We start from the raw sequence: 9,451 nt of genomic DNA, 5'->3' as shown, positions 1-9,451 counted from the left end.
CAACATGATCGTCGGTCGATGAACGGCGATCTCCATGTGTGTAGTCGGTGGTCGCCGTAGTCAACATGATCGCCGGTTGTGTGTAGTCGGAGGTTGCTGAAGTTATACAAGTCAAAATGATCGCCGATCGATGAACGACGATCTCCATGTGGGTAGTCGGTGATCGCCGTAGGTATGCAAAGGTCAACATGATCACCGGTTGATGAAGTGACGTTCTGTCAACATGATCGCCGATCGATGAAACGGCACTCTCCATATGTGTAGTCGGTGGTCGCCGATGTTGGTTATTTTTAGGAAGTCCACTTCTGGTTACTGTTTATGGGTTGGGATACCCCTGAAGTATCCCCTTTAATTTTATTTATTCATTGCTGATAAAAAAAAAAAAGTACACACACAACTCACCACTGCACTAAAGAAACGTTTTTTATCATCTTATAATATTTATTATTCTTATTATGATATTATTATTATTATTAATATTATCACTTTTTATTATGATATAATTACTATTAATGATGTTAATAATGTTATTAATTTTTTTAATAATCTTAATAATATGAATAATTACAATATTAATTATAATTTTATTAATAATAAATTAATAATATTAATATTAATACTAACTATATTAATATTAACAATATTAATAATAATATTAATTTTAATAATAATAATAATAATAATAATAATAATGTTAATAATAAAAATAATTAATAATTGTATTAATAATTATTTTTTATTAATAATTAATAATATTATTAATAATAATACTAATTAAATTATTTAATTAATATTTTATTTTAATCTATATTGATATAAAATAAAATAATTATTATCTTCATTATTATCACATCAAATTATTAAATTAATATTTTCATTTAAATATATACTAATATTTTAACAGCGTTTTTAAAAAAAAAAAAAAACCAACAGAACCCTTGCTCCCGTCACGCACCATTCTTTTTCTTTCTTCTTTTTCCCTCCATCTCTCTCTTCTATCTTCTCTCTTAATTCCTCACTCCATACCTCTTCTATTTTAGAATCTGATCATACCACGCTATAGCTGAGGAGTTAAGAAACATTTTTACCTGATCCGAATTTCAAACAGAATAAGTTCATTTTTTCTCTAAAGATCCTTGTTCTCTGTTTTTCCTTAGGATTTAGTCATCAATCTTGGTGGAGTTAGTTGAGAAGATTAATCCTCTCAACTTATTCTACTATATACTGAATTTTTGTTTTGTTTGGATAACTTGCATTAGGCCCTTAAATTTTGAAGCTTATCTAGACTGAGAGGATAAAATTCTAGAGGTTGCTTGGAAAGCAAGCAATTAAGGTAAGGGAAGCTAGATGATCTGGATGTGGAGGGGACGTGGTCCCAATATTCAATCTCTCTTGCAGGGATGTTGTGTGTTTATATATTGGGTTGTTTGTTTATATATTATTTAAATTTGTGGAAATATTAGGTTTTGATGATTTAGTTTTAAAGTGTTTTTTTTTTATGTCAAATAGACTTTTGAATGTTATGGATCACTTTTTGAATGATATTGTATGATGAAATGGTATGAAATTGAATTTATACATTTGGGATAATGTATGGACTGATGTTTGTTGTGTATTAAGTATTGATGCCTGGTAACAGAGATCTCTGAGCTTCACTGATGATCTAGGTTACATAGACTGGGGAGTTCATGCACATCGTGACATATGAGATGCATGGCTTGGGTTGTATTAAACTTACCCTTATCCTTTTTGTTAGATTTGCTGGTAATCTTTGGATCAGGTGTTAGTATCTGGTAGGACTTACTTAATACGGGTCTTCCGAAATACGTTGTTTATTGAATATTCTTGATGTATAGATCCATGTGAGATTTATGTGATTGTTTTATGTTGGAATTTGAAGAAGATTGAATAATTGAGAAATTGATCATGTAATTTGATTTTCTCTTTTAATTTAATTGCATACATTATAAAATTTTATTTTTACTAGCTTACCCTTGCTTTTTTTTATTGTGTTGTGAATTGCGATGACTGTACTATGTACACGAGCAGATGACCATACAGGTGCAGGAGAGCCTTAAAGGTTTTAGAGTTTTATTTTGAACTATGGATATGTAAATATTTGTATTTCTATAAGTCATAATCTTGTAATAGAAATATTTTGAAAAACTTTAAGTTTGTATAGAAATATGTGTAACATGTATTTAAATAGTTAGATATATTTTTGGGGTGTTACAAATATGAAATAAGATTATTAATATTATTATTATCATAAATTACTATTCGTAATAAGAGAAGGAGGATCACCAACCTCTATTTTCGGTGGTGTAACTCGGTTCAGGACGACACCTGTGACGAAGCCACTACAAAGCACGATATGGAGGTTAGCTTCTTTTTCTCTAAGTTTTCATCAGATCATGACGAAAGGGATATGTGGAAGATTTTTTATAGAAGAGGAGGGTAAAAGATGTGTTCAAAGTAGATTAAATGTAAAAAGGTAGAGGTTGTTGTTAGATTTCAAAAGGTGGTTGAAGAAGATGAGCTAGAAAGAAGGTTAAATCTTATTTGGATTGGGACATGGAAGCTAAGGGAAAATAAACCAAAATACCGGAGAGTTCAGGAGACTTGGAAGGAGTGGAATGAAACTAACAAGGCAACAACAGAAGGAATGGAGGCAGAAGGACCAACGCCAAACATACGCTCAGCTGTTGTGAAGGATAACAAAAGGAAAGTGCAAGGGGTCAAGGAACAAGGATGGGTTCATATTAAGGATTAGGAGGATAACGTAAAATGGCTAAGAAATTGTTTTGTAGGAAGAGAGTGAAGGAGGCGGAGAAGGTCCAGTCTGTGAAGGAGAGTTTCATAATGGAAGGATTCAAGTTTATCAGATTGACGTACTTATGAGGGAATTATGTGCTGTTGTCTGGGAACTAGGAAGGAGTGATTCAAAAATCGTTACTAGAGAATAAGGAATGGTTCACAAAGGCTTTTGAATCAGTATTCCCTTGGGATGAGAAGTTTGTTGTGGAGGACAAGCTTGTTTGGGTCAGATGTAGAAGAATACCTCTTAAGTTCTAGAACAATCAATGTTCCGAACAAGTAGCTGCTCTGGTAGGATCTTTGGTAGAAGTCGATGTGGCAACATTAGAACAAGAGGTCCTTGAGTATGCATGGATGCAGGTGAGGTTTCAGTTTTCGGAGAGGCACGCACGGTGAAGAACGTCAACTTTAATGAAACATCGTGTAAGGTTGTTATAGATGTTGAACCAAGTGGTGTTCAAGCTTTGAAAAATGCAAACCCTTTGAAGGATGTTGAAGCCTTGGCTGTGCTTGTTGTTGCTGTGCTGGTTTAGTCTAGTTCTGGGGTAGTTTGAGTGTTGTAATCCACCCCTTGATCGAATCTAAAGCATAGGCATTCTCAATCTTTTTGAAAGTAAAATGTTTTTCAAACTAAGTTAAAACAACTGATTGTTTTGTCGAAACAACCGATTGTTTATACTTAGATGTTTTGAGAAAAGATTGAAAACTGTTTTTCAAATGGTTGAACTGTTAAAACCAAAACAACCGATTGATTCGAGGAAACAACCGATTGTTTATTTTGGGAACATAACAGAAAAACTGTTTTATCTTTGGCTGAGCTTTAAATGATTTAACTGCTTACGCTCCAGTCATTAAATGCTTTGACCAATCTTTTAATGCAATTTAAGAGTTTGTTAAGATTTGATAACAAACTACATCTTTGAATATATTCAGAAAAACAGATTTGAGATCATATCTTTTACAAGTTTTTACTAAGAGTTTTTGAGTTTTTCAAAGAGCTGAGATTGCTGAAAGTTTGTGATTGATCAAAGTTTGTGGAATAGGATTCTGCTTGTATTGATTTCAGATTATCTTCTGTAACAAGTGTAATCCTTGTACTCTGTGAAACAAGTTTTCGTTTCTGTGTTTGCTGAGATTGGTTGTGTGTTCTTGAGGGGATCAAGATCAGCAATCTTAGTGCTGGTATAAACAACCGATTGTTTATGTGAAACAACCGATTGTTTTTCTGGTACTGTTGTTTTTTATTGCTGTTTTGGCAAACTGAATTTCTTATCAATTGTTTCTTGAGATAATTTCATTCTTGTTTTAAAAGTTTGCGAAAACCCTCTTTAAACAATTCACCCCCCCTCTAGTTTAAAGCCATCCATTCTAACAATAAAGGAGGAAAACTTTATCACGAACGTATGTGTTTGTGGTCCTCATCACGAGTGGAGGGCGATGCATGGAGGGAACTCGAATGCCGACTCAGAGGAGATGTTCAGAGAAGAGTTCTTTGAGAAAGAGGGTTCTGATTACGGTCACCAGAATGACGTAAGGATGGTCAATGGATAAGAGGTGTCCGTGAAGTTTCCAGTAGTGCGGGTTTCAAGTCAGGTGGGAGGAGCCTGGAATGGAAACTCGAGAGGTGGCAAGGAATCAAGGTGCGAAGGTGGTTACACTAATATGGAAGGGAACATTGTCTGCATGAGAAAAGAGGGCATAGAAAGTATGTCTAATGATGTGCCAATGCAGCAAGATAACACGCATAAATGGGGTGAAACAGTAGGTAGGAGTGTTAAGGAGGCTGACCTAATTGATATTTGGCATCTAAAGGCCCAAAAGGAGAGAAAGGAGTGTGTTTAGTGTTTTTATGGAATTGAGTTCAAGAGGTGGAAGACAAACAATCAGGGGGTGTTGCAAACCCAATGCCCCCGTGTTGTCCGCGAACCTAATAGTGGAAACATCCATGGTAGTGAGAGGAGGCACAGTTGATTGCTCACGTGGCGCGTGTGAGTTCAGTAGGAGCAGAAATGACCTTGACAGAGAGGAGAGGCACGATGAAGTTGGGGAGAAGAAAGAAGGAAGACAAGCATCGGTAAGATAAAGCTTCTTTCGAGGTTAGGCACACTTGGAGGCGAAGGCAACCAGGAAATGGCACAACCAACACGATGAAAGTTAGAGCAACGTCGCCTAACGTTGGCTCTCACAGGTTCTCCGTTGTATATCTCCGTCAAAGGCGAGGTAAGCCACTTCTTTGCATAGCAACGACAACGAGACGGTGGAGAAGGTGGACAGCAGTGCAAAGCAGGAGAAGGATGTTGGCGGTGCGGCTAGGGAGAAGGATGATGGCGACGCAAGTTCAAAGGATATGGGTGTTGTGGGCGTGGGTTTGGAGGAGATGGTTGTTCACGGTGCTGGCTCAGTGGAGAGTGAAGATGGAGGATACAGGGGGGGCGTGACTACGAAAGAGAAAGAAGATTGTGAAAAGTTGCCTTGTGGAAACGTATGTGATGGCAAGGGATTCGAAGAATTAACAAGAAGAAGAATGGGAACGAGAACCTTGTTAGAGGCCACACCAACAAACTTTTCTTTAGCAAATTAGCGGGAACTAAGGTTAGAATCTCAGAGCTTAAATAATTGCTTATCTAATAGTGCAGTTAGGAATTGTAATAGGTTGTTTTGGATGAAAAACGAGTATTCAGAAGCTTTTAAAGTTTGGAATATTGGAAAGGAGGTGGAGTTTTCCTTTTTGGGAGAGGATGAAGTTGTTATTGAAAATTTACAAGTTATGGAGATTAGAGACAAATTTGCAAATAGGAGGGAGAACACAAGTAGGGTGGAGTCTGATGATGGGAAATGGGGGGAAGCATCAAAACGAAATATATGGGCGAGTTGGTTAAGAAAGAACAAGCGGGTTGGGTTGAAAATCACTACAAGAAAATCACGAATTATATACAAATTCTATTTACATACGGATTTTTTCCGTATGTAATTTACATAGTGGACGGGATTCAAAACCAAATTCCTTCAGTGACCAAAGAAACTTTAAACTTTACACCAAACAAATTCTTTAGTATTATTATGATTTTTATTATACTTATTATTATTAATAATATTAATATTAATATATTATTATTATTATTATTATTATTATTATTATTATTATTATTAAGTTTAATAAAAATCATAATATGACCAAAGAACTTGTCTAGTCTATGTTGAATCAAGTGTGTTCAAGCTTTGAAGAATCCAAATTCTTTGTGTTTGATGGAAGGTTGGATGTGCTTGCTGTTGCTGAGGTGCTTTAGAATAGGATCTGGGGTAGATTATATTTGTAATCCACTCTTTGTTGAATCTAAAGCTTAAGTGTTTTCAAATATTTTAAGAATAAAGTGTTTTTCAAACTAAGTGAAAAACAACCTGTTGTTTTATCGAAACAACCGATTGTTTTATACTTAGGTGTTTTTGAAAAAGTTTGAAAACTGTTTTGGATGGTTGACTTGCTGTCAAACTCAAACAACCGATTGATTCACTATTTCAACCGATTGTTTGTTTGGAATCCTAATAGAAAACAATTTTGTTTGTTAAAAGAGCTTTAATTGATTTCATAACTGAATACGCTCCTGCTTTAAATGTTTTGACCAAGATTTGAATACAATAAATAGTTTGTTAATGTTTTATAACAAACAACAAGACAAAAAAAATAGATTTGAGTTTTTCAAAGAGTTTTGAAGCATTTGAGTTTGAACTTGAGTTTTGGTTATTCAAGAGAGAAGTGGAATAGGATTACTCTGTATTGATTTCAGTTGATTCTGTAACAGTGTAATTTGTTCTGTGATTTGTGTACTTTCTGGTGTTGTAAAGCTAAAAAGGGTTGTGTGCTCTTGAGGTTGTCAAGATCAACATTCTTGGTGGTGTATGTGCTGAGCCAAAGGAAGTGTGTGTCTTGAGGGGATCAATGTCACTTCTTTGGTGATGTGTGTATGTAATCTGGATTTGATTACCTAGTGGATTCCCCAGTGGTTTCTGCGAAACTGGATGTAGCTCTTGGGTTAAGCGTGAACTAGTATAAACTGTTTGTGCAATTCTCTCTTCCTTAAACTCTTTAATTTTAGTTGTTGTTATATTACTGGTATAAACAACCGATTGTTTCTGCGAAACAACCGATTGTTTTTCTGTAGTTTTTCTGTTTTGAGCTTTGTTCTTGGCAAACTGAATTCCTAAGTCTAGTTTCTTGCAAAGAATTTCATTCTATCCTAAAAAGTTTGCAAAAACCCTCTTTAAACCATTCACCCCCCTCTAGTTTAAAGCCATACATTCTAACAGTCTAGTGGTTAATGCTTGGTCACTGGAAGGACTTGGCTTCAAGTCCTGCCTACTGTAGTTTGCTTCCAATATTAATAAGGGACTTGGGTCCAAAACCTTTTAGGTCCTTAGACATAGAAGGGAGGGAGAACAGAAAGTGGTTTTTATTAGAACAAAGAAGAAATAATCACAGTTTAGACTAATATCTCTGGTCAGTTGTATGTACAAAAATGTGTACATACAACTTTCTAGAGGGCAGGGGGTTATCTGGATGAAGTGAAGAGGAGAAAGACCAACTATGTTGTCTTCAAAGTGGACTATGAAAAGGCATACGCCTCTATCATGTGGGATTTTCTTTATTACATCCTGGAAAGGCTAGGTTTTTGTGGAAAGTGGATTGGATGGGAGTCCTACTTAAGAACTCAAACCACTGAAGGGATTGAGACAAGGTAATCCTCTAGCACCTTTTCTTTTCCTCATTGTGGCAGAAGGGTTAGCTGGGATAGTAAGGAAGGCAGCTGAGAAAGAGCTGCTAGAAAGCCTGAAGATTAGAGACAGGTTCATTAAGGTTAATATGCTACAGTACGCATATGATATGTTGTTCTTCTGCAAAGTGAAAGTGAAAAGCAAGTTTGTCATCAAAACAATTCTAAATTGTTTTGAATTAGCTTCAGGTTCAAAGGTGAATTTTTAGAAGAGTAGTATAGGGGGTGGGAAGTATCTTAAATATGCTACAACGATGTGCGACTATCTTGAATTGTGATACGATGAAGATGTTGTTTAAGTATTTGGGCATGCTTGTAAGGGGTTGTCACAAAAAAAAAAAGTTTTCAGAAGGGATGGTGGATAGAGTGAGGAATAAATTAGGAAGATAGAAAAGCAAGTTTATTTTAATGGTAGGAAGAATTTGTTTGATAAAATTTGTGCTATCCTCTCTTTCCCTGTTCTATTTGTCTTTGTATAAAATGTCGGCTATGGTGGCAAAGGAAGTAGTGAAGTTACAGAGGAACTTCCTGTGGAGGTGGGACTCGGATGGGAGGAAAATAGCGTGGGCTTCGTGGAAAAATGTATGTGAGTTGAAGGAAGTGGGAGGGTTAGGAATGATAGAGATTAGGTGGTTCAACATTGCTTTGTTAGGAAAGTGGATATGGCGGTTGGGGTATGAGAAGAAGGGCCTGTGGAAAGAAGTGTTGGGTTCAAAATATGGAGGTTGGCGGGACCTTAGGAATCAAAAAAAAGTAACTTAGATTCGCTTTGGTAGAGGAATTTGAAGGATGTGTGGGCGATTGAGGGTTGGAAAGGCAAGTTTGAGGATAATTGCATTTGAGAGATCGAGAATGGGAGGGAGATAAGGTTGTGGGAGGATAAGTGGGTTGGAAATACGAATCTCAATACCAAATTTTCGAGGCTTTTTTCAATTTGTTTGGATAAGGAATCTTTTCTTTGGCAAGGAGGGGAATTGAATGAAAATCTAGAGTGGCTTTGGAAGATTGATTGGAGGAGGAATTTGTTTGAATGGGAGAAGAATCAGGAACAAGAGTTGATGTATCTTTTGGGAGAGAAAAGTGTAAATGTGGATAAGGAGGATACCTAGTATGGAAAGATGGTGAGACAATGGTGTTCACAGTCAAATCTGCATATAAAATCCTTAAAGAAAGTGCCCAGGGGGAAGAGGGGGATTTATACGTGGGTTTTTGGAAGGTTAAAGCTCAATCATCAGCTCTTGTTACAGCTTGGAGGGTTCTGGAGGACAAAATTTTGTCTAGAGGGAATTTGGCAAGAAGAGGGATCAAGATGGATAGTTGCATTTGTTATCTGTGTGGGGAGGAAGAGGAAACTACGTCTCACCTCTTTTGCACGTGTAGAGTTGCATGGTTAGTATGGTTTAAGTGTTATGAGAGGATTGGGATGACTTCGACTGATCCTTGGGAGCCAAAAATGCATTTTCTAAATTTTAAGAGTAGTGGGGCGAATAAAAGTGTTAACCAGATTTGGGGTTGTGTGTGGGTTGTTGTGGTAGCTGAGTTGTGGAATCATAGGAATAGGAAGATTTTAAAAAGCGGCACGATAAACCACATTGAAATTTTCACAATGGTGTAGTTTAAGGTATGGTCATGGGTGTTATCCAAAATACACGAAGTAAGTTTTTCGTATTTCAATTGTCTTGAGCCTCTCGTATGTATGAGATATGTCAGAAATTGCTAGGTGGTTTTTTGCGGGGTAAGGTTTTATAGAGGTTATGTTAGGGTGCCAATTCTGTTTATATGGTTTATATGTTTCTGTTGGGCATTAAACGTAAGATGTTTGTATAAGAGTTGAGGTATCCCTAAAATATCTTTATTTTATTCAT

Source organism: Phaseolus vulgaris, chromosome 3 (assembly GCF_000499845.2).
Source record: "Phaseolus vulgaris cultivar G19833 chromosome 3, P. vulgaris v2.0, whole genome shotgun sequence".
Taxonomy (NCBI): domain Eukaryota; kingdom Viridiplantae; phylum Streptophyta; class Magnoliopsida; order Fabales; family Fabaceae; genus Phaseolus; species Phaseolus vulgaris.
Note: the sequence above shows the minus strand (reverse complement) of the source record.